General features: G+C 40.8%; 1 protein-coding gene across 1 annotated transcript in view; it reads left to right on the plus strand.

Annotated features, from left to right (window-relative positions):
- The first annotated feature begins 598 nt into the window (after window positions 1-598).
- Window positions 599-24,539, plus strand: part of LOC143179802 (agrin) — a 399,531-nt gene continuing 375,590 nt past the window's right edge. The window contains exon 1 of the mRNA XM_076379178.1: window positions 599-788. The gene's annotated coding sequence lies outside the window, so the exon portion shown is untranslated. The remainder of the gene's footprint in view (window positions 789-24,539) is intronic.

A 24,539-nucleotide genomic window follows, 5' to 3' on the forward strand; every position in this document is an offset into this window, starting at 1 on the left:
GTCAACAAAGACACGTCCCCCGAGCAGCTACCAGACGATCTCCCCTTGGTAGCGGGCCAGCTATCACCTCCGTGATCCTGGCGAGCGACCGCCTGCCTTTGGATTATAAAACCGTCTAGTGCAGAGTGTTCTAAAGTGGCGTTACCATTAGAGTGTATGTGTAGTGCGTAGAACCTAGCGAACAACCCTCGAAATCGTTACCAAGTGTTTCCCGAGGAAATCCATTAACTTGTAATCGACTCGCTGGGCTCCGCTCAATTTCCATCATTAATAAACCGGCGAGCGTACGATGGTCGGGGAGTTCCGCGAAACTTTTTCCGCGATGCTCCGCGTCGCGATCCATTAAAGCCCATTAAGAGTCTGTTCGCGTGGCGGAAGTTCGGGGAGTAGAGGGTCCTGAGAAGACATATCTAGAAACATATCAAGAGATTCGCAATATCTGCTGCATATCATCTTCGAGGGGAGGAGGGAGAATAGAGTCTGGAGGATTTTGGCGAGCTGTGTCGGGGATGGATCTTTAGTGTACTGTTGATACGTATCGTTTACCAGTGTTTAGCTATGTCATGAGATACGTATTTGATTGTAATCGAAGTCGGAGGTGAAGCTATCGGGTGAAGTGTGTAGAAAGAAACCATCGTAGTTTGTAACGCGACAGGACCAGTGGTTCTGTGTCCGTTTTCGTCCTCGGAGAGTGAAGTGACGGGGAGAAGGGAAGATCGTGGAAGAACAGGAACGACGCGTGTTAATTAAAGAGAGGAGACCAGAGGGAACAGCCGGCAGCCTGACAGGTAAATATTTACAGACACCGCGGCACAGCAGAGTCGTAATTTTACGAGCTGCGTTTTTCTTTCCACGTTGAAACGAGGACAATGGGGTCGCGGGACTTTTCCTTCTGCGATCGAATTCTGCGAGCGTGGACTCGGGTCCCTTGGCGTCCTGCTCGCGTAGCAGGGTTGTAAAAAGTGCCTCGAAGAATTTTACTATGGAAAAGTTTACTATAGGGTTCGACTCCAAGGAGGTCTTTTTAATCTGGAATTGGAAAATTCTAACTTAGAGTTAAAATAGAACTTGGAGTCCTTTTTACGATGTTAGATCTTTCCTTCGATTCTAGGTCCTAGGTTCAACTCTAGGTCCTAGGTTCGACTCTAGGGTCCTACCTTCAACTCTAGGTCCTAGCTTCGGTTCTAGGTCCTAAGTTCGACTCTAAGTCCTATCTCCAATTGTAGGTTCGATCTTCGATTCTTGAACCTACCTTCAACTTTAGATCCTAGGTTCGACTCTAGGTCCTACCTTCGACTCTAGTACGTAACCTTGATTCTAGGTCGTCCTAGAACTTTTGTAGCGTTCGTATAAGTACCTGGATCCTTGTGTACGAATTTTCAGCGATGTACGTTTACGACTCTGTTGATTGTTTCCTTTCACGCGAAATTGAATTTTCGATCTGTCGTGTTCACCCCCAAGAGACGACTTACTCCTGTCTCTCGTCCTTTGAGTCCCCCTTCGCTCTCTTTAAACGTCTGAATCGAGCGTGCTCTCGCTCCACTCTCGCTCGCTTGCTGTCGAACGTTTGATCTGCCTCCGAATTTCTTTGATACGACGCCCACGGTGATTCCTCTTGTTCCTGGCTCCATTCCCCATCGTTTTATCCTGATACTGGCGCAATAACGACGAATAGGATTCGACATGCGAACACGTAGCCGCGGCGACACTTGACATTTTACGTCAGGTTGAATTAGAATCACGGGAAGTCACGTGACCGGATGTGTCGTACAGGAGTAATCGATCTGCAAGGTGCCGTAATTCTTGCCCACTTGTACACGTTTGCGGCGAGCGCTGGGCCTCTGGGCTTGCCAACCTTCGTCAGGTTTAAGGGTTGGGTTACGTGGCTACTGGAAAATGTTTGTGAATAGGGTAATTGTCGGACCTTTGTCGAGTCTTCTTTTCTTTCGAAAAAGTTTATTAATGTGTTACTCTGTTTGGAAATTGCTGAAGAATCTTTTTTTTATGTTTAGGGATATTAGTTTAAGGATGTGTAAGTATAGAAACTTTATTAAAATTTTGAATACCTTTTTATTAAGAATTCAGTCTTCATAACTTTCGTTGTTTTTTAATACACATATTTTACATAGGTACACATTCTTATAGGAAAATACAATTTACTGGTTTCTTTACTTTTTAAAATTCACTGTGCAATGCAAACGTTCAGTTGTCCCAAGTTCAAAAATTTCAAATGCAAATTTCTAATCAGACATACATAACAGTACATTACCCATATATTTCACATAAATATGATAATCTAGAAAACAGTTGTCGCTTAATGCTCGATTGACTTAAATCCAGGTGTAATCTTCAACATCGCCCTGAATCGTTTTAGCACCCTTTTATGGAGAATCGTGAAGCTCCCTTTGATACCCATTCGAGCAAGTTTACGCCAGTGTCGAAACAACTCGCTCGGCTGTGGTAATAAATCCTTGAAATCGTTCCGCGTGTTTGCGATCGGGCCAGGATTAAATCGCGTTTCGCCGACTTTCGTGTTCGTCGCTGTTTTACACGCGGCTATTCGATGCCTCGTTAATACGGTCTGCTGACATATTTTATAGCGGCGCAATTGACTGACGGGGGATAACATTCGACTGCCTGGTCACGAACGTAATAGACGTGATCGGAGTTTTACGGCTAGTTGTGTGATAACCGGCAACCGGTTGTGTGATAACCCTTTCGTGCAGTAGAAACTGATTCGCTATAAAAACCTGGGTCACGGTCGGTTTTTCGATGCTCTCGATAATTCTGCAGACTCTGTTTACTGCTTTGCACAATGGCCTTTGAATTTCTGTAAGTAGGTCTACTGTATTTAACTCTACTTTTAATTATGCTTTGCTAATGTATAATTAAAACAGGTTACTGTGAAATGTAGACTAATGTGGGAGTTGTTGCTTCTAGGTTCATGAGCTAAATGCGTTTTCAAACGTGAAAATTGCATTGAAAAGGGTATATAGTCTTTTACCCTTTTTATTAAATTAGGTACATTCACTACATTAGAAATTGAATACCCTTTTTTCATATTAATTACTTTTCTGGCATTTGATATACGACTGAAAAATGTTACTTGCTTTTGTATTAGAAATAGAATCAAGGTACATAATTCAATTTCTAGAATACTGCTTGATTGTAAGGGTATTAATAAGGATCATTTACTGAAACAGTAATCCCATTTTTTAATCTTTTATGGAACAGTTTGAATTATTGAAAATCCAGTAGCGTTTGTTGAAAACTGTTATTATTAAAACACTATTTTATCCAATCAGTCGCCCATTCACCATAAATACAGTGTTAACTCGCAGTCCAGTGCAATAAATCTTACTGATCTCGTGATCAGATTCGTGAGTCATTTTATATGCCACGACACTCGCATAACATCCATTTCGCAGCAATAACGAACACTCTTGTCGTTCCAATTTAATCACGCGATTAATTTGTTTGTTACCTCATTTGGCACTAAATTATCGATCGACAATAATAGAGCACGTCTCCGTCTAGTACTCGTCGAAAGGCTGGGATCCCAGCTATCTCGCGATAATTCCCTGAACATTACCGGTCTTAATCGCAAGCAGGCGAGCACGCGCGCGCAAAAGTTCATCCAGTAGCTGGATGTATATGCTCAAGTTGGTACGCGCGGTATCGGACGAATCAATTGGCAAGCCACGTCGTTGCATCGATGACGCTAGAGATAAAATCCTGATTGGACGAGCAACTTCAACCTCAGATCGTAACGAGGCTCGTCGTGAATTACTCGACCTTATCGTTCCACCGATCGCGCGAATGTAACTGAGATTCGAGTTGTTGAACATTCATCGTGAAACGTTTTGACGTTTCAGCGATCGTTCTACTAGCTGAACCTTTTCAGCTAGAATTCGTTTCTTTTTAGTAGGAAAAGATATCCATACAAAAATGTAGCGTTGAGGAATATTTAAGAAGACTAGGTTGATTTGATAAAAATACTAGAAATTTAACTTTAATAATAACAAACTTAATTTAAAAAGGTATATCATTTTTCTTGTAGTATGTATAAATGAAATAATTCAAGGCGAATATTTGCACATTTTTTTGTTCCATTGAAAAGTCAAAACTCGACAATGAGCTGTTTGAACAATACCGAAACATTATTAATTAAATGATCGCTGTTATTCAGCCAAAAACAAATAACGAACACGGGTCCGTATTGTCCTCGTTTGCCTGGCTTCACAGATAATTACGCGGGTAGTTCATTGCGATTATGTACGAAATTAGCGAAATTAAAGGGAATCTCTTGTAAATGGGGATACGTTAAATAATAATTTCGCTATCCATTTGGTAGTAAATGCGAGTGGTAATTACATAGGAAATTGTAATCACGATTGGTCATTAATACAGAGATCTTTTTTGATAAAAGTCGCACGGGGTTCGAATGGAATTGCCGCGATCCATAGTCGGAAGTGATAACCTTGTAGGTAGCGAGGGAGGAGGAAGGAGAATGTGCCGCGTCGGGGCAGACGTGGGCAGTAGTAATACCAGCGACTCGACAGACTAGGCTTCCTTTTTGCTCCGACGGGGTAATTAATTACGACCGCGCGACCATAAAGCTTTTGTTCGTGATTAGCATCGGAAAGGCTTTTTTCCCCATAAAGATTCAACGATCTTTTGTCTCTTGAAATCTGTGTACTCGCGAGAATGGCAGTTTTAAAAGAACGAACCGGACAAAGGAACAGGGCAAGAACATTCTTCTTTCGGAATTTCCGCACAAGTTCCCCTGAAATATGATATTGTTTTGTTACTCGACTTCCTCGTTCTTTGCCGACATGATTTGAATAACATCTTTCACGTGGAATTTTTTAACACGTAAAATGAATTTCGAAAGAATTACGCTGAGAAGGAACACTATTCAACTGATGCCAAAATTGAGGAGCATTTTCTGCATAGGTCGAAAGTATGAGCCACAAAGGTCATGAAAATGTCAAGTGAAAATGCTACCTAAAGTTAATCTGACCTGAGAGATCGACAAAGGCGGAAGAAACGAAAGTAGATGAGCGAGGAAAAGGGGGGAACAAAACCATTCAGGATTAATTATCTTTGTTATATAAGGGTAAATTATAATAAATTAATGATAATAAATGAGACTGTCTCGCTGGTTAGAGTACGAAAGAAGCAATGTTTTCTCGCTCCAGTCATTGTGAAAATTATTGTTGCTTGAAACACTTTTTGTGTAAAAGTAAGATAAACGTTTTATGTAAAAGTAAGATAAAACTGTTATAAATGTAATGGATAATTATCTACTTTGTAGCTCGACATTTATCTTTTTTCCGTAAACTCGTTACTATGTTATTTCATTTATGGGTTGATAATTATTTTCGTCAATGAGCAGAAACTAGAGTGTTAAATTAAATTATTCTTAATAAGGATGATTTTACGGTCTTCATTGCTGTTTCAGCTCTTTAGAATTTCATTTCACCCATAGAAATTTCAATTTTATGGATTATTCGGATGCTTCAGTTCACTCATTTTCATATTGATATTTCATTCTTTTCATTATGGAACGAGACTTAATGTTAATCAGATATCAGATTTTATTGTTACTGGAAACGATTTCCATATGTTTTATTATTATGCTTCTGTTAATCTCGTCCAGGTTGTGTTATAAACCTCAACAGATCTTTTCAGAGAAATTAAATGACTTCAGTGCCATGGTTTCCGTATTTTCAATTATTCGAAAACTGCACCGAGGAAAGAGTTTGTTAAAAAGCCAAAACATAACACTGAAAATAAATATTTAAAGCTAGAACAAAAGGAAAAGAACTTCACAGTAACAGTTTCACAAGAATAAAAAGTCACAGCAATTAAATAAATACCTGTAAGCACAAAAATAAGGGAACAAGAAATCGAGAATTAAAACGTAAAACGTGTGTTTAAACCTCGTTCTACATTCGAACATTCCTATTACAGAAATTGATATAATTTCACAGAAAACGTCACGTTACATCAGTCTCGAGTTCTAGTTATTCCTCTCGAGTGTTCGTCAACCTCTCTCATTTACTTTATTGTCAACTTCGTCACTCCGTTCCGTTAATTAGTCAGGGTTGTACACCTCTCCAAGTTTATTCGTTTCTTTCCAAATGTTCGGCAGCGACGTCGCTCTCATCCTGTTTACGAGCAGGAAGTTGTTGGCGTGTTCTGTACTCGAGAAATTATTCAGCTCAAGAAACAGAAGTCGCGGTAGTTGTTCGCGGTACTCGTTAACAACAGCTTGTAAGTTCGGACAATTATTCAGCAGAGTAATTGGACCACCCGAAATCTGCGGGTCACGTAGTTCGCTTTGACTTGCCAAACAGGACAACAATTTTCTTCGTTCACTGCCATGCGTCTCGCTCCTGCATAACGAAGGTCTCTCAAATATCCTACGTATCTTCCACAGCGACCTTTCGATATAACAGCAGAAAGCAAACACTTTTCTTTGATAATAAATTTTGATAGCTACAATATGTAAGGAAAATGACCCAGTACCTGAACGCTTAAGATATCAAATGGTCCAGTAAATGGACAACCGAAAAATGCATATAAAAATATACATCTAAATGTGAACGTATAAATCGTTCTTTTTTTTTTTATTAACTGTTTTGGTTTTATATAAGAATTTAAGCTGAAAGTGATATTAGATTAGCGTCAGAGTTCAGGTATCTATAACATAGATCCAGAGATGCAACACTGACTGACAATTAAGCAGGGTTTTAAAACTTGAAAACTTCGTTCAACATGATCTGTATTGTATAGTGTTCTATAATGTAACACAGACGCAAAGTTGCAGTGTTATTAAATTAGCATGATTCTTGTATAGAACCTTGTACTTTGTGGGCTATTCGAAGAAGCCAAAGTTAGTTCTCGGGAAATTTCAAAAGACATTCAGGAATTCTATCTGCTCCGACTAAAGTCGGCAGGAAGAGAGTTTGAGGGAATTTACACGTTAAGAAGTTTATTTCTCTTTCGGCAAAGAAAAGGGAGATACTAGAGTCCACATTTAGGAATATTAATACCCTAAACTATAATTCATCAGAGCCCCTACTGATTTTTCGCGTCCTCGTTTGAAAACACTGGTCGGCGTTGATTAAGTTCTCGTTAAAACTTCTCTTTGATCTTATTTATTTCGCTCGACCAACTCGCGGCGCTCGACATTCACTTCGCAAACCGAAGTTAATAAGTAAATAAAACGAACGCGGCGACATCTAAGGGAGTTTCGTTTCGTACTTTTTCGTTAGTTCCTAAACGAGACTCCACTCTCCTGATAGTTTATAAATAGTACATCGAAAAATAGATGATGGCCGTAAAATTGATATGTTTCGCCCTATACTATTAAATGTCACAATTTGAGTTAGTGAAAGTATTGCAACTTCTATCAGTCGAAGGACGTAGCTATTTAGCGAGTGTAACTGATACTTCGACCATAATTCCTTCACTGTGCACGAACTTTTTTCCCCACTATACATCTCGAACGATTCCCATTACGTTTCAACGCTCCACTGTGGAAAAGCCTTCGAACGAGGTCGTCTGAATAAAATATTCTCTACTTCCCTTACCGTACAACGATGGTGCACGCGATTCACGTCAGTTCTGTGGACACGCGTACACAGAAGAACGCACGGGAAGGTAAGAGAGAATCATTAATCAAGGGGTTGCCACATTGTTACCTCAGACGATTTGTATTTCTTGTGAACCAGTAATCTGTAGGCTTTCTCGTAAAAGATCGCGTAACGACCAAATTGATTTTCTTATTCTTTCCTGTGTCAATTCTCTTCCGTGTTCTCTCACTGTTAATTGTATCTATAGTTTAAAGGAGGAACATCATTCTTAGATGTCAAAGACTGGGTAATGTTTCTAGACATTTTTCTGTGGTATTCAGTGAATGAAAAATGTAGTTCTGTTGAGACAATATAAATTTAAGTATGAAGTATATTTTTAAATTTTCAGAAAGCAAAAATATTTTTTGACGCTTTAGGGTGGCATGCCCCTTGAATATAATCTTCAAGATGTCCCATAGTAGAAAAAGGGGTGCACCTAGTTCCTCAGAATCGCCCAGGGTTGCCATACAAATTCCCTCCTTGGGTACAGTGGGGGAAATTGAGAGCTGGAGGAAGAAATAACGAGTGTGCTATTCTATTCTGTTACTGAAACCTTGCATGGACCTAAGGCCTAGGCCTACACTATGTACATAAGTATTTGAACACTTCCACATTATTGCAAAATACAAAATATAAGAAGTAAAATTCCATAATACAGTTTTGGTTACAATACTCATCTTAAAGGATTATATAAGGTTCAAAAATACTGATGAGAGTAATATCTGATAGCAGTCAGTGTAAATAAAAAAGTGTAGGTAATTCATGAACTTCCAATAATGTGAATGTGTCCAAATTCTTATAGACAGTAGCGTACACCAATAGGACACCCGTTATTTCTCCCCTCTCTCTCAATTTTTCCCCTACACTCAAGGAGGGTATTTGTACAGCAACCCTGTAATCGCCATTCCTTTTACCCCGCGTTTATCACTGGCCCCCACGGAGACACGGTACTCGAACAACTTAATTAGCTTTTCAAATGAAACTTTGTCGAGCTTTTAGGTATCTCGACCTCCTTTCGCCCTTTTTTCCGCCCCCAGTTCGCGGCCGTGGCAGTTCGTCGTTGCGTTGAACGCCGCTCGGCGGGCGCTCGGTTCCCTTCGAGGAGCCTTAAAATAAACGCAGAGCCTGGGGACCAACCACCGTCGTCCACAGCGGCAGCTCCTCGTCGTCTTGCCGTCCCTCACATCCTCTAACCCTTAATTGAAGCCATAACGCCGTGGAGCCTCGAGCGGCCTTAATGCAGCCGAGCTGCGTCACTTTAATTGAAAGTGCACGGATTCCTCTGATAGCCGTGGCTGCGGTTACGTCGTGAAAGAGTAGCCGAGGAGCTGCTGGCACTGCTGGGACGCAAGTAGGCATTTACCTTAAATGCATCTTGAATCGCGTTTCACGGACAACGCTGTTGCACTGAAGGACCTCTGCGTTTCGGGGGTGGAGGTTAAAGGTGGAGGTGTGGCGCAGCTTTGGGGGCTCGGGGTGACAAGCGATTAGAGGGTCACAAATCATTTGGGATGTGTAGAGAGAGGGTGGATGGGAGAATGGGGTGAGTTCTTCAGTGGGAGATGTGGTCTTTGGTGAGAGTTTGAGTTAAGTGTTTTGTTTAGGAATCTATTTATTGTGTCCTTTTTTATTATTTTATTGTTGGTGTTGTTTGTAATAATTTGTTATTTTTATGTGATAGACAGTGGAGGTAGGAAGTGTACTTAGTTCTTTCTTTTGGGACTATGGTGTTTCTATTTTAGTTTTACTCAACACAATTTTTATTTAACCAGCAGTGTATAATATTTATTTAAATAAACTATACACCTATTGCTTTGAAGTATAATAACAAATTATAAGTATTAGAGAAAGAATTCGTAACATTTCTATCGCTGTATACTGTGTATAAGGTATGTCTGACTAATGACGTTCTTCTACCACTTCTCGTTACTTAGATAACTATGCTTTAGAATCTTCTGTTTATGACATGTTTTTTTAAAAGAACAAGAATTCTTCCACTTTTTAGCTATCCTTCTAAAATTACAAATTCGATTTTTTTTAAATTTCTGTTTACTGTGCTTTTGTACCCTTCTCTCATATTTGCTCCAGTGGGAAACACACTGTACTATCCAATTATTGTTTCTCTCTACTCAAAACTATTACACCATAAATTCCATAAATTATTTCATCGTTTTACTTCGCAAAGACAGATCATTCCTCACCTTATCCACGCATAAGCTCGTCAAAATCAGCTCCTCGTTCCACAAACCTACTGTAACGATACCCTGATCCTGTGGTTCGAAACTCGTTGCATTCTAATTCAGATATGGTATCGCCAAGTAGCACAGCACAAATAATGACGCGTGGATGTAAACGTGGACGAACAGAGAGGCCCAGTCTGGATTTGCGAGCCGTATATCCACGCGTGAGAAAATATCGTGTTTACTGTGCCTGACCAAACAGCCGCGCGCGTGTATTGCCATAGTCCCGGCTATCGAACGCCTCTTCTTCTCTCCTGGCTGATCTGGATCGGTACGCGCGCTCTCTCATGCAAATGCGCCACCCCATGACCAGGATGTATTCCGAATCACGCGAAGAACGTACGATTTGTTCATGCGCGACGGATATACACTTGGGCCAGTTTTTGCCTCTTGTGTTCCGTGCAAACAGACGGAATTCGGGCGTCGTCCGTGCCGCGGAACTTTCGTCGATCGAAATTTTTTTGCGGTGTCACGCGAGCTACTCCAACCCTCCGTGCGCCATGAAAAATTGAAACGCTCCTATCGAGGCGACACAGTCTCCCTTCGTCACGATTAGTTTCAATCCGTTTGAAGTAGGTCCATACTTTTATTGGGAGAAGCAGAAATGTGAATATGTTGCGCAGGGGATGTTGGAACAGGTTTTTGGGATTTTCGAGAGAGGGATGTTTCTGAATATGGCGAGAGTGGATGAAATTGAGATAAACTAGATGAATGCAGTTTCGATTCATTTTTGGAGCGTTAGAGTTTTTTGGGTATTTATTTAGTGACATTTCCTAATCTGGAAATAGTCAAATGTTAAAGCTAGTAAAATTTCATGCGCTGCTTTTATGGCGTACTAATGCTACTCAGAGATTCTAATTCTTGATTTATGAATTTCTGTGTGTGTTGAAATTGCACATGACTGTAGCGACCTTAGTTTGCGTTAAGCTACGTCTACACTCAGTCAACAGTGAGCAACATTTTGTTGCCTCTCATGTAAAGAATAAAAAGAAATGTAGGACAGTTTTGTATTACAGTTTTTAGACACAAAAATAATGAAAAATTCAAATGCAAATATTCTCGAAAATGCATAGTTCTTTATTTACACGCTATAAATAGCAAGAGACGACAAAATGTTGTTCATTGTAGTCGTACAAGGAGAGCCTACAAGCATGAAAATCTCTTGTAGGCTAAGACTAGGTATAATTTGTAGTATAGACGTAATCTGTTAAGATTCTCGTATCATTCGGCAAAATGAGATTTTGTTCTTGAGAAAGTTTACTTTCATTTACCCTAGGTGAGCTATTTAAAAAATTCATGTGGTCTAAGATAAAAAGTCCACTGTGGAGCACAAGTCTTAATAAGAGTAGTTCTATATTATTGGGCTGACATTTTAATAATGGAGAGATATGACTTTCGTGTATTAGTTAAGCATAATTGAAGCAATCGATTTTCCCCAACATTTATTAACAGTGTTCTAAATTCAAGTGACTTCGAAAACCAGTCAGTTAACGGATCCCTAAACAGAAAATTCCTCAGACTTTCCTCGTCCATGGGATCTCATCGTTCTATTGGAATGAAAATGCCGTTTCCTTCGTGCTTTCTACGCTGTGGAAACACGCGCATTAACCTTTCCAGGCCAAGACTTTGGCATTGTGACCTGACATTCTGGCCCGACTCGCGCCGATATTTCGCCGTGTACATACCGAACTGGAACGATCCTCCCACACATGCAGCCAGAGGGTTGCATTTTCCTTGCACGCCCCCGATATGGGCCGCTGATATGCGGAGTCTCCAGTGGGGGATGCAACCCTTCCACGAGCTCAGGCGACCGCGCCATTTTTAACCGCAGACCGAGGACCTTTGCCGCGAAACCGCTGGAAATTTCTCTTGGACGTCTTTTCCCATAATACGAGCGATTTACTCGGTAGTTTGATACATTTACTCGTGACTATTTGTCGCATTTTGTGGACGATGATTTCAGGCATTTGGGTCGGAAAAATGCGAATTTAATTTCTCTCATTTGCATTTGGGTTGGCTAAATGCGATGTAAATGCACTTAGCCAATTCAAACGCGAATGAGAGAGGGACTGACAATGAGGAAGAGCGAGAGAGTGGTTGAGGAGTGGGAGAGAGCTGTATGTCGAGACATCGATCGACCCACTAGTCGATCGATGTGGACAGACTAGATCACACGTGGTGTGAGAAAAAGGAGAATACAAGATAAATGAGAGGACAATGAAAAAAGATTAAATACACATATGCCCAAAAATACATAATTCTATATGTTATTTTGTATTATGTACAGTGCTGTCCCACTGCTTGTTTGCATGGTGTGCTATCCTCTTTAGGGTTCTGCTAGGCACAGGGGTACTTCGACCATTCAAATGAGTGACACACAGTGATAGGTCTTAACCCTCGGACAACGAATACTGGGTCAAAAGTTACCCTGAGTCCGCTGGCTCTCCACATAAATGTAAACCAGTTCGCTGTGCGAGGTTTAAAGGAAGTATCACACCGTATGCAATATAAAATAGCATATATGTAATTAAAACACTAAGGGTTCTGGGACATATGTGCACATGAATTTCCTTCACAATCTTCGTGTCTAGAATATATCCTCCAAAAACGTCCCACATCTTTGGAAACTCCCTGTATAATATTACTAACTTCTGATAATTATTAACAAATGAAGTTCGCGTGTTAAATAACAACATATTTCCTCCAGGGTTAGCCTCTGTTGGCGATCTACATTCGCTCATGCTCCTCTCTGTTTTTCATCTTTTCAAATCCTCTGAGCTAACTTTCGTTACGTACTTTAGCGTTTCTGTACTTGCGCTTCTAGGTTCTGCTTTGATGCTGTGTTCTTTGTGCCACTGAGGGGAGGCATAACTAGTGTGTACGCCATGGAGGAATTAAAGGGGCTGCTAGGAGTTTTTATGGCCACGGTTCTTGTTTTTAACGAGAGTCTGAAGTTCGTTCCTTGGATCACTATGGGGTTGTGTGGTGATGGTGGGGAAGAATGGTTGTTGGAAATTGGGGTTGTACTATAATTGAGAGATTCAGGGGAAGAGAGGGTTATTTTTGGGAAGTCTATACATATTGTGATGTATTATTGGAGTGGTGTTAAGTGATTTCAGTGATTTGGGTGAATTTTACTGTAATGGTACGTGGAGGGTTGAGTGTGTTAATATTTCATGAGTAAAAGAATATTATGTTCACAGAATATACTAACACAATCTTTTCATCGTACATAATTCATATTTATTATACAGGCTGATCAGTTTAACAGGACACCTTACGAGTGTGAGCAACATTTATTCTAAATGCTGTTAGCAGTCTAAGTACTGTCAACACATTAGAGGGTTTCCAGTTAAACTCATCACCCTGTAAAACAGAATATTTTAAGAAGAATGGATATATGAATATTAAGATCATGGTGCTCAGATCTGAAAGCTATTTCACTGCCTTTGAAACATTAAACAGAAAAGAAACGAGCTGCGGACTCTTAATTAATTATTTCTCTGTACACTTGTGAGCGAATCTGCGTCACTGCATCTGCAAAGGTTGCACATAATATTAAAAGCTCGTAAAATATTCCAGTTTCGTTACTAAAATATTAAAAAACTTCATACCACGTAAATGTGCTTGTCATAAATCAGCCTTTGATAAAGTACCTATGCCAGAATATTTTTTACTCAATCTTCAACTGAATCAGCAGAAAGAAGAATGAAATAATAAAACCAGAAATATAATCCACCTTTTCGTTACATTTTTACGTTCCTTGGTAGACTTGGTACCGCGACAACATGAAACTTCTTAATTACACGACACGAGGACATTCGTTCCTGCTCCAGTTCTGGGATATTTCGATCTGATTCCAGTTGAATCGTAAGAAATTCCGCCGGACTTGAAGACAAATTTATGCCGTCGAGGGTAATATCGTCTCAAATTGCCGGGAGATCGTGCATAATTCACTTGGTGTCAGTGGGAAGCACCCTCCTTGAGCTACGATCGCTTTATTATCTCGCGATTACGCGCACCGGTCCATTTGCATTAATTATCTTCCCTGGCCGCGAAATAGAGTCGCGTACGCCCTGTTCTGCCGCTGACGTACTTAAGCAACTGCTGAAGGATATAACAAATGTACTGGTCACTCTTTCCAATTCGTGCGCCATTATAACGCAATTTGCAGATAAGAAATATCGCTCAGGAGGAGACGCTCGTAACAGAGACTTGAATAATTTAACCGTTAGTGGTGGCGTCTCGATTACTCAACCCGAGCAAGTGCTTTCGAGCGGGTTGGAGCTGATTGGAAGGGGTTGTCCAGGGTAAATGAGAGTTGCTGAAAGTTGAGGGAAGTTTGAAAGAATTGGAGGAGGTTGGAGAGGGTTGAGGACTTGGAGTGGCTTCAGGGGGGTCCTAGCGAATTCGAGAGGGTTGGGGAGAGTCAGAGAGGGCCTAAGATGGATTGAGAGGGTGGACGAAAATTGACTCTAGTTGGGGCAGGACTGTGATAGTCTGAAAGCATCTGAGGGAGTCTAGGAAGACCTAGGAACCTTCAGAAAGAGTTTTAAAGACACTTCTTCGAGAAATGGCACGAAATGGTCACTTTAATCACCAACTGATAGGGTGTCTGTATTGCAACATAGTTTAGTGGGATTACTACTATTCTCTTTTTGTTTTTTTCAATTTATTTAATCTTTGCCAAGTAGAGTTAGCCATAATAATCAACTTTAATAAGACAATATTAAAGTTCAAAACAGTAAACTTCAATATCACAAAAACAAACACATGTGACTTAAGTCGTTTTGTCTTACAACCACCGAAATCTAGAAATGGCATAAATCACTTTATCGAAAAAATCACTTTCATATCCCACTTAAAAATACCGACCCCACCATCCTTGAAAGTTTAAAGCTAAAGTCCTCCTCGCCAGAACAAGTTCTCCACACTCCCAGTCCCCCATTCAAGACCCAGATCCCGCACGAAAGACGAAGAGAACCAATCAACAGTATAAAAGAGTCCTCCAGCCGCGGCGGCGCGTATGAAAGACTAATTTCAGAAGACTCCTAAAATTCATAGTCGTCTAAATCACAGGAGCCTTGAGTAAAACGTATCTGCGCGGAACGGCGAACAAGATGGACGGTTTTACTAGGCTCGTTCCGTGCTTTCGGTTCATGGGTCATCGACAGGTGGAGGATGGCAGGCTAGTAAAAGGTATTGTCGTCGGAACGACCGCGCTGGTCACCAGAGAGGCCCTTTTATACCCCCATCGGCCTGGCATGAACCGCCAGGGGGAGAAGGGCGATCGAGGCTCGCTGCAAACTCCAGTCTTACGACGGAACCAATCTTCGGCCGTCTTACGGGCAGGCGAGCACCAGGACCAGCTGAACTGGGCAGGCGTGGGTGGGGGAAAGAGCGGGCCGAGAGAAAGGAAAGAGATTACCTCGCGTAAAATCGGGACGGCGATTTTTCGACGTTCGCGAGGAGTCGGTCGTCGCGTCGACAAGTTCCTTCCTCTCTTCCCTTTCATCGCCAGTAATTCCCTCCGCCGCAGCTGTCCTGTAAGCCACTGCCACTGACAGACAAAGGACCCCTGTAGCGGATTTTCCTCCGTGAACGGCCAACACGTTTCGTCCTCGAATAGGGCGCATGGCCCGTGTGAATCCACCGACGTGTCAAAAGTCCTACGGAGCGGAGACCGATTTCAGGGAAACAATTTAGAGCGATCAGGTTGCTGCTTTTCGGTGGAACTCGTTCCTCAGGATTTCGGCCCTGCTAGCAGCTCGTTTCTTGCGGGTAATCGGATTGGATTTGTTGGGTTTGCTGCAGGAAAATTGGGAGTGATTTGAGGGTACTTTTTGTGGAGGCTGAATAAGCTAGGTTAAACATTTTATGTTGAATCTTGGTGGTATTTTATAGGTTTCAAGTCGATTTTCTCGGCACCTTAATCTCTTTCAACATAATCAGGAAAAGCTTCAATTCAATTAGTCTTCAATTCTAAACTCGATTTTTGGAAAAATGTAAATATCATATATTAACATTCTAGCTATAGATATCTTTTCACGTCTTAAAAATCAATTTTCCTAGCACCTAAATACCTCCAGAATTCACAATCATGCTCTCCAACATAATCGCGGAAAGCTTCAATTGTATTTCCACCATAGCACTTCGAAACTCTCCCCGAAGACAACCAGATTCCCCGAAGTTAGTATCTCTAACACAACAGAATCCCCAGCATCAAGCTCAGGTTGATATCAGCCTGAAACAGTCGGCCATCAAATATGGCCCAATTTCCGCGGCGTATGATCCACCTCTCGGGAGTTAAACCCACGAAACTTTTGTACGCTGCTGCGTCCTGGAAGAGCAACCTTGGCAGGGGTCAGAGGGGTAGCGAATTTTTGTCGCTGCTCGCGCCGCGTTCCGCTGTTGTCCCCGAGCGTGGGGGAGGATTCGTCGAGGAATTTTCACGAGTGAAAAAGCGGAGTCAAAGTTTGCGGCGCGAGCAAAAGAGGGGCTGATAGTAAACCAAATTAAAGACCTCGCGGGAGGGTGGTAAAGCAATTTCGTAGTCCCGCGCGGGCTCGTCGCGAAGCGTTTCTACGTCACTGGATACGAATGGCGGGTGGAGGGTAATGGCGAGAGACAGACCCAGACCGAAATGTATCCTCTCTCCGCCCCAGCCACCGACAGTTCTAGGATCCTGTCTTGGCGAGCGCGCGCGGCGAATCCTGTGCACGTGCACGCTTCCACGTAAACCTCGTAGACACTTAACCGTGCACGTACACAGCCTGGGGGCGAAATGGAGAGGCAGTCTACACGCGTTCGAAGTTAAAGCGAACGACAGCGTGTGGAAGTCAATCCCGATCTCCTTGCTGCTGTGTCGACCACTCCCGCGGAAACGTTCACTGCCACGAAGCGGCTTGCGACTCGGCGAAAAATACGTCGCGTAAGGGAGGGTGGGATAAAACCTAGGTATGAAATGAGTTGATGGAGTTAATTGTTGAAGTTCTGATGTAAAGTAATACTAGTATGAAAATGCAATGATTCTGTACCAAGAAGGAATAATAAGTGGAAAATGTAGAACGTTGAACAATTTTCTTTTTTTCTTTTTTTTTTTAGAAAATTGATTCTAAATTGCAACTCATTGTCAGTGTGTATGTGTACTATAGTAAAATTGTTTTAGGTGTTATGCACGGACGAGGTAAGGACACCTCTACTTTGCAGTAGATAAAGTCAATGGTCAGACTATCTGTTCCTCTTACTCTTCATATGTACACCTCACGTGATTAAAACAATACCTGCATACACTTGTACTTTGTAACAATTCAAATTCAATTTTTTCGATGACAAAGTATAATAGTACAAAATTTTGTTCTGTATTCTCATGTGGTATTACTGTTTTTCCACTTCTACCGTATTACCACTTTTAAAACAACTTGTATGAATGTCGAGAGGGATTTAGTTAAAATCTTATGGGGAGAATGAAGGGTAGATGGGGTGGATAAAAATATCGGGAACAGATTAGAAAGGAAATTCGGTTTCGTTGGTGTGGAGGGGAAATGAAAACTGCCCTGCAAATTGATGGAAAAACATTTGTTTTGGGAGAGGTGAAAAGCGAAATAGATTCGTTTCCACTCGCTTCAGTGCCGAAGGAAAAGCTATTCAATTTATAGGAGTATTGTTAAAAGGTTATTTCAAAATCTAGTTACTTTTAAAGGAGATAGATTCTGCGTATTTAACAAGGAAAGAATCAAATAGTTCTTCACTCGATGGAAACTATTATATTTCACGTATTTCCTATTTCAAACGTTTCGCTATATCTTTTTCTGTTTATTGAACTCTAAATATTTGATGTACTTTAGAATCATATTTGTTTAAGAGAAGTATTCAAGCTTCTTCTATAAGAACAAAGACTAAGGATATCTAACAATTAATAGTAATCAATTTCCAATCTTTGAATGGAATTTTTCGTTATTTAAAGAATAACAGTTTTGATAAATGCTCAATAATTAATGCGTCTAATGGCAACGGTTCTGCAAATAAAGTTGCGTGCAATTTATATCGATGACATTACGCGTAGGTACACGTTCCATCAGATGGACGTGGTCATGGTAAATAGATCGATCGACAGCAATAAAAATAATTCAATCACGGTGCTCAAACCAATGCAGGAATTTATGTAGAATTTACGCGAATCGATCGCTCTAGGTTCTTATAAATTTAAATTGATTGAGTCGAGGATTTCGAGGCAATTTCGTGGTAAAATGTCTCTCAGAAGTAATTACTATCGATAACGTTTCGACTTCAAAGTTTCTTAGCATTTTACACTCTGGCATAAATTTTACATTTCATTTTAATGGCACGATAGTTATATTTGATCGTAGTTATATTTGAATTATGAACTGCAATATGTTAAGGATCTATGCAATATGTTGAAAATTTCGTTAGCAAGTATTTACTAGGAGTGATTATCGTTATCTGTTAATAATTTCTATGACGTGGAGTAAATTTTGCTTTCATACACAGTTGAGGCTAACTTTATATCAATTAATTAATTAATATTAAAATTAATATTCAGGTCGCTAAATACATATAACAGATACTTAAACTAATAAAATAACATGTGAAGCGCTTGGATTTCTCAATTTAACCTCTCTAATTTCATCGACGTTTAATTCGCAGAAATCCTGATATAGAATATTCGATGTCGAATCGATTCATCCACTGGCAACTAGGAAGTAGGTGTTACGTTGAATGTTACTGTTCACAGACTGCTGTTACTACGAAATTAAGCTGGGTAGATTCTGTCTAAGCCATCGACTTAGTATTTTTACCGAGGCTATGCCTTCGTCTGTAGTAAATTGTGCAGATTAAGCCAAACGCGATTCTCAAAGCTCGCTCGTGGGGTTTACCGTGAGAGATATTCTAGTGTAGCGTAATTGGAAATCGTAAAGTTTCCGAATCCCGTTTCGTCGACAACTTCCGTCGTTCTTGGGACTTAGTAAAGAGCATTTCGAGATGTGGGTCTGCGTTTTTAATGAACTTTTGTAGACCAATGGGACCCGAGATCTCGAGGCAGGCATTATACGATTTCCAGCGTAAACATTTAATTTTCGAAAAATTGAAGGAAAAAGTCGAGAAGCTTCAAGGAACCTTAACTGCGTAAATTTGATTAGCAGATCAAAGAGATATCATCGCGCTTCTGTTCTACTTAATGGACTCCTTTGTTGAGGACTGTCTCTATGCCTTTTCATTATCCATCGTTAGTGATGATACACTCAGTAATGCCTGTACAACTTGCATCCACCTTGCCTTTGGTTGGTTGCTTCTTTACCTGTGCCTTCGAGCTCCCATTACAGGAAGGCTTTTATTAAGTCTTCAACCTCATGTAATATGCGCCCGTCCATCAGTCGGTGATCCCTTTCGCATTGATCGCCACTAGGCTCTGACTTGCAGCGAGGAACGGGGTCACAGATCGACGCTAGAGACTTTGACTGTGGTAATCTGTTGAGAAAGTGATTTCTTTAGGCTTTCCGTGAGGGAAGTTGCGAGAGGATGTAATAGCAATTAGAATATTAATAGGCTTTTTAATCAGGCATGTAATGGCAAGATGAGGGGCCTTGCTGGGGATTCAGGTACTTGGCATTATTGAATATAGTGACATGATGTAATAAATTTTTATTTATCGTATTTACTGTATTCATTGTACTCATTGTGTTCATTCTACTCATTCTACTCATTCTACTCATTCTACTCATTCTACTCATTCTACTCAGTCAAAACAATCTCGCCTTATTCTATTCAAAAAATTCTATTCATGTAGAAATATCGAAATTTATTTTTTCAAATTAGTAGTGCAATTTACCTTGTAATAAAATAACGAAATATTGAGCATTGATTGGAAATTTACAAAAATCTAAATATAATTTTACTGATTCAGGTTGTACTAAAAATTATATAAATACTGTAACAAAAAAATGAGGTCAGTTGCAATGGACTTTAATATAAGTTTCTTCCAATTGCTTTTGCATACTAAATTTTTCCTTACCCATACCCTATGCCACGTCCTACGTATGCATATTTTAAAGTTTCTAAGGTATGTGCGTGGCATCCAAACGATTCAAGTTCATTTGACTACATGATACTCTGGTTATTCTGAAGAACATAGTATCTCCTATGTCGATGAAGAAATGACGAAAAGTTATTCTGCCACTATAAAGTGAAATGATCCTCTGTTGGCCAGACTCCTAGAATTCGTTCCCTTTACGTTCAAGCAGAAATAGTAGTAGCAGTACGACTTTAATTATGCACAGTACTATAAGATTCAGCCCCTTGACATCCTTCTGATAGCTAATTTTACTACCTTCCTCAGACTACTGTTAAATAATTGTTCAAGTCTCAGTCAACTGTCTACCGTATTTTTATTTTTAGAACACGGGATACACTTAACTCTGACTCCCAGAAATTGTTAATGATCGATGACTTACTGTACTTCTAAATAAAAAAGAGCACTTTGAGACTCAAACGAAAAGTCTTTAAAACAGACATTATTACACAACTAACGACACTGGTCTCGTTAAAATTCCAAGAAAGACGTTCACCAAATTGTATCTCGAGGTCATCAGCATGGCGATGTGCATCCATCGTGTATCCAATGAGGGCTGAGCACTTTCGCCCCTCATTTGCCAACACCCCGTGCTATCCATCGTTCCCTCGTCTCACGGGGCGGCCATTACAGGAAAGCCTTTATTAAGTCTTCAACTTTGTGGGACGCGTGCCCGTCCATCATCGCGGAATTGAGTTCCTATACAACCTGGCTAGGCGAGCAGACGATTTTCTGGCTCGGTATAATTAGAAATCAAGCTAACGTAAAATCTGCACCCCTTCTCTATGTGTTCTGTCTTATTCAGTGGTTCTCAGTTGCGAAAACTTGCGAGATATCAATCTTTTGGAATTAGTTATTTATATATATTGATGTGCATTATATTTTTAGTTTGTAACAAGGTTGTGCAAGATGGGCTACTTATGAACAGAGAAATTTTGGTTGTTGCTTAATACGTAATCGCTGAGAACGAAGCATGTATCGATGAGAGAAAATTCTGGTGGTTGTCGATTCTTCAGAAGTTTAGCATTTCTTCTCGATATTGAAGTATAAACGTGAAGTGCTTTCTAGAGAAATTTAGAAAATTCATATAGAGAGTCAGTTAAGAAAGTCTAAGTTTTCTAAAAATATTTCACGAAGTGCACAATTTATAATACACAAGCCACTATTTCTCATCACGTTTCCTTCTCTTCTTCAGCATCCCCCTCACAGATTAAACAGTTTCCACGCAGTCGCAACGCCACAAACTTAAAAAGACTAGTCAGAGCTTCAATATAAACGTTTGACAAGTTGAAAAATGAGTTTACTGGGATCGGCGCCGCGGCGCGTTTGCATTCTGGCTTTCGATCGTCGGGAACGCGCGACGAGCCAGCATTCGTGGCAATTTCAGGAATGATTTCCATCGTTCCTGGCCCCAAGCGAGCGTGCGAATTTGATTTCGCGCAGTCGACGGTCCGCCCGATGAGCTTCATCGCCTGGCTTGGATTTTTCTGTGTCTGGGCGCAAGGCGCATGTAAAATGCAAGCAAGCTGTCGGCCGTTTCGACGTTTTCAAACGGGAACGCCGCTCTCTTTCCCCGAATCGAACGCGGCGAGGTACGTGCGCTAGTTTGAATATTTTCCCGGAAACAAATCGCTCGCCTCTGCCCGTCGGGAACGTCGCGATTCGTTGTGACGAGAGATCATAAGGGATTAGCAGCTCGTTAGCGCGTCGTGCTTTCGGATGACTCGATCCACTGGCAATCGCTCTCGAATTTCCCTCGCTGATTCGTCGCTGAAAAAAGTTTCGCAGCGCTGGATTCGTAATCGAGTAGCTTCGGTGATTTTTGAGTAAAAATAACGAGGTGGGTAATTTTGAAATTTTTGGTGATATTTTGGGCGCATAATTTCGTTGCCATGGTGGGTTATTGGGATGGAGGCTGTTTCTTTGGATGCTATAATCCAAGTAATTTACATTTTTATACTTTTAAATTTTTGAATAATTGAATTTGAAAATTCGGATATTTCTAATTCTTAATTATTCAAACATTCAAATCTTCGAAATTTTCAAGTTTTTAGACATTCAAACTTTCGAATCTTTCAGATTTTCTAATATTCAAATTTTTGTAATTTTCAAGTTCCTAGAATATTTAAACTTTGATACTTTCAGATTTCTAGATACTCAAATTTTTGAAATTTTCAAATTTGTAGAATATTCAAATTTTCATATTTTCAGATTTCTAGTATATCCAAAGTTTGATTTTGTTAGATTTCTAAGTATTTAAATTTTCAGATCTTTGAACATTCAAATTTTCGAAATTGTCAAATACCTAAAAATTCAAATTTGCCCATACTTAAATCTCTAACTATAACATACAAGTTTTAAACAGTCCAAATGTAGAAATGCCCAAATTTCATAAAACCTTGAAATCCTTCAAGAAAATAATTACTTCCTCTTTCTAAGACACTAAAATTGCATCAACCCTAATTGCAACACTCATCAAAGAGTACCAATCACCCTCGACAATCTTTTCTCACAAAGCCACTCTACGTGAAACTTAGATTCCCTCAGAAGCTCCAACAAAAACATTTCCAATCACAGCAGCATTCCGAAACGGTCGCACAATCTCGAAAGTCCCATCTCGGATCCCAGAGAAGAATAGTAGATGAAAATCGATGACCCCAGCGATATGACCCCTCCCCTTAGCCGCACACAGGGCGTGCACGCTCGCGGGAGCGTGCATCGTATCTAAGAGGCAGATTTATTATGCATACACGCAAGGATATCGAGGTACGCTGCAAGCTCCCGGATCCCCTCGGGGAGGAAAACTTTCTCGTGCGCTTGTCCCATTGTCCGACGGGGTTGAGCGACAGGGGTGAAGCGGCGAAAGAAATGGAAAAACGTCAGCACGAGAATCGTCGGGAATATTTCCTCGGTCCATTCATTCCCGCTCCCTGGCGCGAACGCTTAAACGCACAGAAAAACATCGCGAACAGAGGCAGCCGGGGTTCGAGAGAGAAATCGCGCGGAGCGTTTAGAAATCGCTTCGAAACGTTAATGGAAAGCTCGGCTGAAGCGCCGTTGAAACTGGAATAGAAAGAAACACCTTCGACGAAAAGCTCCATTAGAATAATCGTGTCCATCGGCCTTAAATTTCGTCCCTCGATTCGGCTCGAACTCCCGCGCAAAGTCTACTTTGCGAAGTGGCAGGAGTCAGCGAGTCGCGGGCCACGTTCCTACTTTCTCGTGGCGGAAGTTCGACGCGCGTACGACTGGGAAGATTGAAGGGGACGAATCGAAGGCTGCCAGACTGTGGGGGAGGGGAAAGAGGGGGAAAGAAAGCGGAGAAGTCGAGAGTTGTCGGAATGCATTCCTCCGTTGTCTATTGGTCCTCGAGATGCAAAGACGTCTCGAGTAGACACGGCGTTTTTCTAATCTCGAGTGAGAGAGAGAGAAACGAGCGGAGCAAGCCAGAGGAGAAAGTTGGCGAAGAGGGCCGCGAAGACGCGGGAAGGAAGCGGAAGATGACAGGGGAAAGTTTCATCAGCGAATCCCTCTTTCCTCTGCGTTTCCCTGCTGTCGCGAGCTGCGCTTGGCGAACGTCACGAGGAGATACTTTATTCACGAGAATCGTACGAGAACTGCCTATACGCCAGGCAGCTTTATTATTCTGTTAGCGATCTTATCATGTCCCTGTGTTGATCTTCCTGGTGGAATGGATAATATTTCTTTTGCTGCTATTATTTTTCGATTATTTCTAATCCTGCATTCATTTCTTTTTATTAGTGTTGATTAACGAGGTGTGTGATTGATATTCGGGAAATCGTGAAGTATTTTCTGTGATCCATTTTATGACGGGCTGTCTACATGCCAGTCAGCTTTGATATTTAATTTGCAATCTCCCTTTGGGTGGAAATGATGGACACTGTGTTGAAATTCTAGCACTTAGCAGTCGATATTATATTACATATTTTGTGGGACCTTTTGTTTCGTTTATTATTTCGAGCATTTTATGGAAGAAGTATTTGTCAGAGGAAATCATGATTTGTAATATCTAGACTGGGGATATTTATTTAAAAATGTAATGTTCATATAACAGTTTTCACTTGTTTTACTGTATAGACTCAGCTATTGAAGTATCGACATATATTTTTAAAACATCCTGTATATCCTATTATTATTCTTTGCATTAGCGCACAGAAGAAATTCACAGAGCCCACATTATTCATCAATATTTCTTCTCACCTGCAGTAATCTTTAATGTTGAAAATGATTGTATTTGAGCAACCAAAAGTGTCACAACTTGGTTCGTACTATTTGCAAAGCATTCACAGACGCATCGTGCGCAAATGTTACGAAAACCTGCAGAACTCCGTAAACATAGTAGAACTTCAAAATCTGTTATTTCTTCGAGAGACTATTTGTTTTAGTTTGCGAGACACTGAAAGTGACTGACGAGGGTGTGCGCTCCGAGTGAAGAGAACTCGACTATCTCTCTCTACTAGACTTCATCTCCAAAATTGTATCCTCTAGAATTATCAAGAATATTCGCAAATATATTACAAGACTAGGATTCCATACTCTACGATC

Source organism: Calliopsis andreniformis, chromosome 1 (assembly GCF_051401765.1).
Source record: "Calliopsis andreniformis isolate RMS-2024a chromosome 1, iyCalAndr_principal, whole genome shotgun sequence".
Lineage (NCBI taxonomy): Eukaryota > Metazoa > Arthropoda > Insecta > Hymenoptera > Andrenidae > Calliopsis > Calliopsis andreniformis.